The sequence below is a fragment of the Leopardus geoffroyi genome, chromosome B3, assembly GCF_018350155.1.
Source record: "Leopardus geoffroyi isolate Oge1 chromosome B3, O.geoffroyi_Oge1_pat1.0, whole genome shotgun sequence".
NCBI classification, from domain to species: Eukaryota; Metazoa; Chordata; class Mammalia; order Carnivora; family Felidae; genus Leopardus; species Leopardus geoffroyi.
Window position 1 is genome coordinate 7,734,789 of NC_059337.1, and position 9,516 is coordinate 7,744,304.

The following is a 9,516-nucleotide window of genomic DNA, read 5'->3' on the forward strand; positions in this document are numbered from 1 at the left end:
TTGTGATAAATCATACTTCTCACCTGGCCTTGCTCCGTGGCCATATAAACTACAAGGTCATACTTAGGTCAACAAAAATCCTTAGTATACACATTTCTTTTTAATGAGTAAGCAAACATGCATTAAATCTTTCCAGTCAAGGGCTAATGTTGTCTATACAGTGATATGTGCTTAGTATCTACTTATGAGATGTTTGTTGAGTTGAACTGAATTTCTCATTATCCAAGGCCCAGATCATTTGTACAGCATGCAAAGTGCTGTCGCTATGCCTCATGAACCCAACTTACAAAAACCATTCAGGATCCAGAATTCTGAACAGCCCTGACAATGTGGAAATTATGAGTAAATATCTTTCCTCCCCAGTCTGTGGCTGGTCTTGCATCAGTGGCCTCCCATGGCAGCAACCACTTCAGAACTGGGCTTTTAAAGGCAACAGTAGATGCTTCTCAATGTAGGATTTGGAAGAATGCCCTCTACAGTCTAGGCCTTGTGGCTTGGCTCTTTCGTTATTTAGAGTAGTGATGGCAATCGACTGGAGTGAGTGACAGCAGATCCTCCTACCCTCCTACCTTCCTTTCATCCTTGAAACCCTCAGCCCATCCTCCCCAGAGGGTCCTTCCTGCTCCACACAAAGACCAAAGGTCTTGAGAGCTCACATCTGCATTTTAGAGTGTCCTCACACCCTTGTAACCCATGATTTGTCATTTATTTTGGAAAGAGATTCCAACGATTTGACAAATTTATGGACTTCTGGGCCTGGAAGGTCCTTGACTGATAATCTCATTCAACTACCTGCCTGTAGCTAGGAGTCTCAGGTAAACAAAAACTGGAATAATCTCTCAAATAAAAGCCTCTTTCAGTACCAGAGGATATGGATAATACTGTTGTCTTATAAAGACAACGTGCTTCCAAAAAATCATCACCCCAGTGGTGACACAAAGAAACAATCACCTGACAAACTTCAGAAATAGCAACTGGCCGTCACTGAAACGGAACCTAGAGGCGCCTCTAATGGCATCAACAGAAGTGCTGGGAATGCACTCGTTAGACGCGAGGTAGAGATGCAGATTTATCACAGCTGATGTCCTTGATTAGGGGTTAATTCTTGGCACGGATCATGGACATACATAGGAGGGAGCTTTCAAGGATACTACCTGAGGTTCTCAGAACACATTATCTTAATATTTCAAGGCATGGTGGGTCCCCTTCGCCTGGGCCAACCCCATTCCTTTGTCCTGTTGGGATGCTCAAGGTTACTTAGCTATTAGCCAGGGAGATGTTCTATTTTAACCTCCCTTTCCCTCCATCACCAATGCTTGCAATGTTCTCAATTATTCAAATCGCCACTGCAAGGCTCAGCAGAGGGTCTAATTACTGCCCTGCTTGCCATCGCTGATGAGCTGCAAGGGCCAGGGAATGACTTTAAAGCAGTAAAGTCTGGAGGGGCAGCTTCCTTGAAAAAGTCTGTGGGAGTCTCAGTCTTGTGGAGAGCTAGATGGTGCAGCCAGGAGGATTTGCTGGATAAGGCCATCTCCAGACTACAGCTTCTTGCCAGAGAGCCACACCTCAGGAGAAAGCATAGTCCTTGGCTGAAATCCACGATTCTTTGAGTGTCTCAGCCACAGTTCTTTTTCCCTCAGACTCTTGTGAACATGCACACACCCCCTTAGCCACTCCAGCTCAAGTGTCTTCACGGACAAATGCTACAATATAATGGAAATCCAGAGGCTATGGAATAGGCAAGGTGCCAGGACGTGGTAAGGGGCATTCATACGCAGGTCAAAAGTCGCCATTTGCCAAGCTCTCTGCCAAGATTTCTTTCAGGAGAGCCTGGGTGGCTCAGTTGGTTGAGCATCCAACTTCAGCTCACCTCATGATGTCATGGTTTGTAGGTTCAAGCCCCACGTCAGGCTCTGTGCTGACTGCTCAGAGCTGGGAGCTTGCTTCAGATTCTGTCTCCTTCTTTCTTTAACCCTCCCCCACTTGCACTCTGTCTCTGTCCCTCTCAAAAATAAACAAACGTTACAATTTTTTTTAAAGATTTAATTATTTTAAGAGGGACAGATATTAATATTAATTAATTAATATTGTATAAATGTGCTAATCAAGCCTCAGAGGTTAGACAGTTGTCCGAGGCTTCCCAGTTACTTGAGGGAGAGGCAGAGTTTGAACCCAGCAGTTGGTCTTAATCACCACCGTACGCTTCCTATCACATGGATGGAAACTTTTGCCCAAGACCACAGTGGAGGGTTCTAAGCCAAGAAGACAGAAGAGAAATGCGGTTTGAAGGACTCTTTTAGGATGGTCATTCCTTTATTTATTCACATAATAAATTTAGGAGTGTTCTTATGTTAGATGTACTACAATGTGCTAGAGCCTGGAGACCTTGTCCCATTCTCCAGATCCCACGGTGAACAGAAGATGGTCTAGATTGCTAGAGTAAGGGTATAACAAGATGCAGAAGGAAGGCAAAGGAGGACAGAATTTTAGTTCACTACTTGGATGATGGCTAAGAGAAGAGTTTTTGATAAAGAGACTCCCAGGGCTCCTCTGAGAACAGAGTCAACCTCTCACTCTTTTTGCCCTTATGTTGTGTATGGTAAGTTCTAGGGCTTTGAGATACATCTAACCAGAATTCAGTGGGAGCCGTGACCTTCTCCTGAATTTTCCTCCAGGTGGAGAGCCAGAAGAAGCCTTCTCCCAAGACCTTTTGCACACCTTGACCTAGAGAGCAGGGTGATGTCTCAATCGTGTTCTGACACGAGGGACACACTGGCTCTGCTCATTTCCTATCTCTATGAGATGAAACAATCCACTGTCTCCTGCTACATAATGGAAAGCCCCACTGGCAAAGTTGTGTGCAATGGGGCTGATCATAAACATGATTTATGGAGTTAGTTCATTTACTGCCTCTGATGCTGGCCCCAGCTGCCAGGAGTTTGACTGACAATTTCTGTTTATTTATTTCTCACTATGTAATATCTGACTTCACATTATAAATTCTTCTGATTGGAATTTCATGGCATCTGTTCTGGTATGTATTGATGGCATGCTCATCAGGGACTCTGTCCTTTTTTGGGATGAGCTGGGCTCTGAGACCCTGGCTCTGTCTGTCAGAGTGAGCTAGGGCCCTGACATCCCAAAGTGAGAGGACTTCACTGTTGCTACTTGTGCCTCGTGACAGACACCTGTGTTAGAGATATGGACACCTGTGATGGATATCTCTTACGGTTCAGAACCAGTGGGAATAAATGGCAAAGAGGCAACGTGGTGTTTGGCCAGTTGCAAAGGGTCTGGTGGAGTAGGATATAGCATGCCAGATCCTGCCTGGATGATGGTGGCTGTGTCATTTTCCTTATTCCTCCCTTCCTAGTCCACAGGTGGGGCCAAAAGGCCACTAGTATTCAACTCTTAGATGGGGCATAGGTCCGTGTAGACAGAAGAGAGTTGGACTCATTCATCTTGAGCTGATGGTCTCAACATGTTGAAGTCTCCGCGATTCGAGTATAATCAGAGGAATCGGGGTGAGAAGTCACTTTCACATGTTCATGAGGATTCTCATGCTAAATTGGGAGACAGCAAAGTTGGCCAGAATACCTAGAAAGAGTTATAATGATGTTTTCCTCTCAGTCTATACAGGCAGGGTTTTCCATCCAGAAATAGCCGATCACCAAATTTCGCTGAGATAAGCAGCATTGTTAAAAACCTGGCTACATCTCTGTCATAGGAACTTCATGTTTTTTCTAGAGAAAGGTCGTGTTGTTTTCCCCATGTTATTCCCACAGTTGGGCTTCCCCATCAGCCTTGGTCACCTCAGCTCCCGTAGTCCAGCCTCAGCACAGCTGATGTGGGCCTCTACCCAGAGCTTTCTCGCTAAACCATCATAAACACCCCTTATTTGTATCTTAATATTTCTAGATGTGGAAACTGAGGCGTAAAGAAGCTGAGTCTCAGAAAGATTCACTTCCTTGCCATAGGAAAAAGTCAGGCATGAGGTGAGGGCAGAATTCAAGCCTACGCCTGGCTCATTGCAAAGAAAATTTTGTTCCTACCTCTGAGGATTTCTCAGGTAAATTTTCTGATTTCTTCATGGCCACTTTGTCCGTCAAACAACCAGGATGGAAAATGCCTCTCCTTTTCCCAAAGACTTCCTCATCCATTAACTGGCTGGGGATATCAGACAAGATATTAGCTTCTCTTGGCCTCAGGTTTTTTTCATATGTAAAAGATATATCGTTTTATCTAGGTTTGGCTTACAGTATGAGATCATGTGAGGACATACACAGTGTTTAGTGCAGGGTCTTGCCCTTGGTGGGCCGAAATAAATGATGGGAATCATCATCACCATCACCATCATCAGCATCACCACCCTCATCCGTTTCCTTATCTGCTTTTGAGTGGTCTCCATCATCCAACTCTCTAAGAACCCAGTGCCTCCCTGGCTGAGATTAGATTCTCCCTGGGAGGCTTTTTCTTTACAGAAGTGGACAGGGGAGTCCCTGACAACACCGACATTACATTATTGATTTGTGCCTCCCAAGGCAAAATGCTTTAAAGAAGATCCCAGCTTCCATACTTTTCTAAGCATTGTCCAAATTCAGTCCGTGTCTCCTCAGCTTCCCCCAGCCTTGTCATGGCTGTGTGTCCCTGACTGACACACAAAGAGAACGTCACGGGCAGCCACTAATGAATCCAGGAATAATAACAGCTCCCACAGCTTCACAGCTGGACTAAATGTTACAAAAGTAAAAATTTATCCTGCTGTCAAAAACTAAGTGGTATAAAGGGACAGGGAAAAATTTGAAGCCACTATTTAAGGTTCATCTTAAGGATGAAGCATCCTAAGGATGCTTACATGGACCTTATTATTCTCAGTTTCTAAAAGAGAAAACTGAATCTCAGAGAGATTAATTGACTAGCCTAGTGTCCCTCAGCTAATAAATGGCAGAGATGGAATTTGAACGTATATCCATCTGAATCTGAAGCTCATGCTATTTCTACGATGTTCTGCTGACTTTATAAACTCACAGGACTTATAGTCGGATATATACCTGCACACGATCATAGGTTCTCCCCAAGCCTCCTCTGAAAAGGCAGGTCTGGGCTGGATAGATGAATTAGCAGAGCCAAGGAATCCAAGAACAAGGCCAAGGCCTCTCATGTGTTTTCTTTATAGGTCAGGGTGAGCTCTTTCCATGAGCCCTGAGACACGGTCATATCGCCTTGATGCCTGGAAGGCAAGGAAGAAGCATCGGCAAAGCACGGCTGCCTTGGTGTCAGGCCATCTTATTCCCAGGCAGATATCTTATTCCGACCACTTTACTGGTCTTAAGATAGGAGCATGGTAAGATAATAGTCTGTACTATTAGCTGAAACGCACAGCAGACAACCAACATTGGACATATTTAAACTATGGCCACTCCCTACCAATAAGACAAAGTAAAACATGGAAGTTTTGTTTCATAGCATCAAAGTCAGAATCACTACCAAGGTCTCTGATTCAATGCCAGGGTCAAATTCTCTGGCCATGGTGCTGGAAGTTGTTCTTCCCTCACACTTTTAACCTGGCAGTGGAGTCTCCACAGCTGAGACTCAGTTTTTCGTTCGTTCTTTTTTTTTTTTTTTTTTAATGTTTATTATTTATTTTTAAGACAGAGAGAGACAGAGCATGAATGGGGGAGGGTCAGAGAGAGAGGGAGACACAGAACCTGAAACAGGCTCCAGGCTCTGAGCTGTCAGCACAGAGCCCGACGCGGGCTGGAACTCACAGACTGTGAGATCATGACCTGAGCCAAAGTCGGAGGCTCAACCGACTGAGCCACCCAGGCACCCCAAGAGACTCAGTTTTTCTATCTGCACAAAGCAAGAATTGGGTGATCTCTGAGAATAATTCTATCACTAAACCCCAGGGTCTGTCTACTCCTCTCTAGATACAGCTGAGTTTGGAGGAATGTGTAATATGAAGCACTTACATAAAAGGAGGCAAGCAAAAGACATACTTGTAATTAAAAAAAAAAAGGCAAGAAGAATCTGCTTTTCTCGTAAACATCCAAGGATTCTTTAAAAAAAAAAGAAAGAAAAAGGTGAACAGTGTAAGTTAAGACGACAACCAACGACCCGGCCAAACAACAGTTGAAACAGTAGGAGTAAGCAAAAGACAATGCCGCTCTCAAAGTGAATTCAACTTTGCAACAATTAAAGTTCAGAACAGGTGAGGTAATTACTTGCATTTATACAGCTGTTCAAAAAGTGGCAATTTTACTACTACTAATAATGCTGATGGTAATCATGGAAAGTGTCATCATTGTGTTAAGATGATCATTAACATTGATAACCTGCCATTGATCAATGATCTTGGACATTCATTTTAAAGATAAAGATGCTAAAGTTCAGGGAGCTTTAAAACATTGCCCAAATGCACTCAGCTACGAAGGCACTCAGCGACTCAACCTCAATACTAGGGCACTTTGAGCCAGGCCATCCTTTGCTGTGGGTGGCTTTCCTGTATGGTAGCACCATGGAGGATGCTCTGCAGCAGCCTGGGATTCTACCCACCAGATGCCAGTAGAATCCCCCAGTCATGATAATCAAAATTCTCCGGATGTTGTCAAACGTCCCTTGGGACAGGAAGATCGACCCTTGTTTGCAAACTACTGTCATAAGCGATCGAGATGGGTTTCACACCAAGGTCGGCAGACCATCTAAACCCAAGGCCATTATGTGGTTTAAAAGAATCACAAACTAAGAATATCTGTATAAATGTGACAAAGTGAAGCACAGGCAAATGCTGAGATTTGCAGATAAGTGGCCAAGGGAGTGCAGGGAGGCCAGGGGCAAACCCTGTGGTGTAGAAGCCCCTGCAGACTTGTGAGATTCTCAGCAGAGGCAGGAAGTTGGTTAGAGCTCCCTAGGGTCCAGGGCTCCACTCTGGAGAGAGACCCAACCACACCTGCAGGGTGTCCAGTCATGGCCGGGAGAGTAGCCAAATATTCTGCCACAGGACATTTGCACCCCCTGCCTAGTCCTCCCAAAACTTGGTTCCTGCTGGGCAGTACTTCTGTCCTCCTTGGATTTCTATAGCCAAACTGATGACATACAATACTCAGCCCCCAAACTCTGGGTGATGGATGAAGATTTCAGTGAAGGCAGGAAGGGTGTCAAGGGAATTCACCCACTCTGGCTCAGAATAAATAGAAGGTCTGGACATAATTGCCCATGTTAAGAAGGAATTAGTAAAAAAAAAAAGTGCGATAATGTGCTAGATGCATCTGTGCATCTACGTACGCATATCGCAGTATTATGTAGATACACAGATGAGAAAATAAAGGAAATGGATTAAGGTGGATAAATAGATGGGGGAGAAGAAAACAGCGCACAAAACGCATTCGGAGAGCTAAGTCTCGAAGAGAGAAAATAGAAAAGAAATTCTCTAAGAGTGCTTAGAATTATAGAACAAGAGAAACATAAAAATTTAATAAAGTAAGCTTTATAATTAGATGATACACAGCAAACTTAAAGAGGAAAAAGTGACCTTCAGGAATGAAGAGAGCCAATTAAAAAGCAACAGCATCATCCTTTCCGAAGTAATACATCAAAAACAGCAAAGAACGTAGGAGATGAAGTCAAAATCAAAATTATGACACAAAAGGGAATTCTAAGGAAGTCACTATGTGTACGAGGAAAAGGAGCTATAATGCCAGGACAGATAAGGGAATAGATATGGATGTCAAAGGTAAGTCAGCTCAGATTAAGTGCTGTTTTTGAAGAAGAGAATCCAACAAGTGGAATAGAAATGATATTTGAATTTATAATAAAAGAAAATTATTCTTAAATTTAGGAAGAAATGAATTTGTTCATTGAAAGGTCAAACTGTGTTCCAAGGGAACACAAAGACAATTTCTGCTTAAATTGCTAAATTTCATGTTAATAAAGAGAGAGTTTTGAGGTAGCCAGGAATGAGAAAGAAAGCCCTCTTCAAGGAGGGAAAATCAGTCTGGTCTTGTATTTTTTCACATCAAAATCTATGCACAGAGGCAATAGGGCTGTGTCTACAAGATTTGGTGGGAAAGAAAGTGTGACTCAAGGAAATTATGGGCAGCCCTGTTTCTAATCCAATTAGGGCCCCCACCAGGGCAACAGTGGGCTCTCCTTAAAAATGGAAACAAACAAAACGAAGCTCTTTGTGGATGAAATCCATTCATTCAAAAGTTAAACACAGAACTACGGTTAAAATAGGAAATGCTCGAGCAGCCTAGATGGCCCAGTCTGTTGAGCATCCAATTCTTGGTTTCAGCTCAGATCATGATCCCAGTGTCATGGGATCGAGCCCTACGTTGAGCTCCATGCTGAGCATGGGGCCTGCTTGGGATTCTCTCTCTCTCTCTCTCTCTCTCTCTCTCTCTCTCTCCCTCTGCCCCTCCCTGATGTACTCTTATGCTCTTGTGCTCTCTCTCTCAAATAAAAAAATAGGAAATTCTGGTTAAACTCTCTGTGTTAGAAGATGGTGGAAGGATTGTCTCAAGATTTAACAAAGAATGCATGCCCGAGGAATTTTATAAACCCAGGCAAATTGTCATTCAAGTGGAAAGTCAAAGGACACAGAGGATCACTGTGTTACTGCTCTGTCTCCCCTCAACAAAGATAGGAAAACAATTCTGGAAGAAGAACCTATTGGGTTAGCAGTGAATTCCTGTGAGTATGGAATCTAAATTATAGTTATTTGAATTATTGTGCAAATAATGTTCTAAACATTGAATTGAAATAATATAAAAATTGACAATATAAAAATTATGCTGTAAGTAGCAAAAATTGCTGGGAGCCATTGTAAGAATTTTTTTCATTTCTCCTGGTGGGATGTTAGTCAATATCAACTAAAATGAAACAAATAATTTCAAAAATATCTTCAACTTTAATGTTTTACATAAAATTTTGATATCCACTGTGAATTAATTTTTAGTAATTCTTGTTTCTTACGTTGAATAAACATGAGCGGGGAAAGTTCAGTTGTAACTCAGTGCACTGATTTTATGTAAGGCGTTCCTGGGTGGCTTAGTCAGTTGAGCATCTGACTTTGGCTCAGGCCACGATCTCACAGTTCGTGAGTTTGAGCCCCGTGTTGGGCTCTGTGCTGACAGCTCAGGGCCTGGAGCCTGCCTAGGATTCTGTGTCTCCCCCTCTCTCTGCCCCTTCCCCACTTGTGCTCTGTCTCTCTCTCTCAAAAATAAATTTTTAAAAATTTCTAAAAATTAAAAAAAAAATTTTTAAACAGAAAGTATATTAGAGTGCATTAAAACGCCTTATCTATATACTGTGTATGAATAGAGGGAGACTTGTAGCAATGCTCATCTAGGGGGGTATTATTTCTGGGTAATGAGATATTGGGTGATTTTTTTCACCCTTTTATTTTTCTATATTGTCTAATTTTTTAACGTGCATACATCATATTCACAAAGAAGAGTTGAATTTTTCAAGAAAGTATCAAATCAAGGGGGAGAGAGAGGGAAGGAAGAAGGAAAG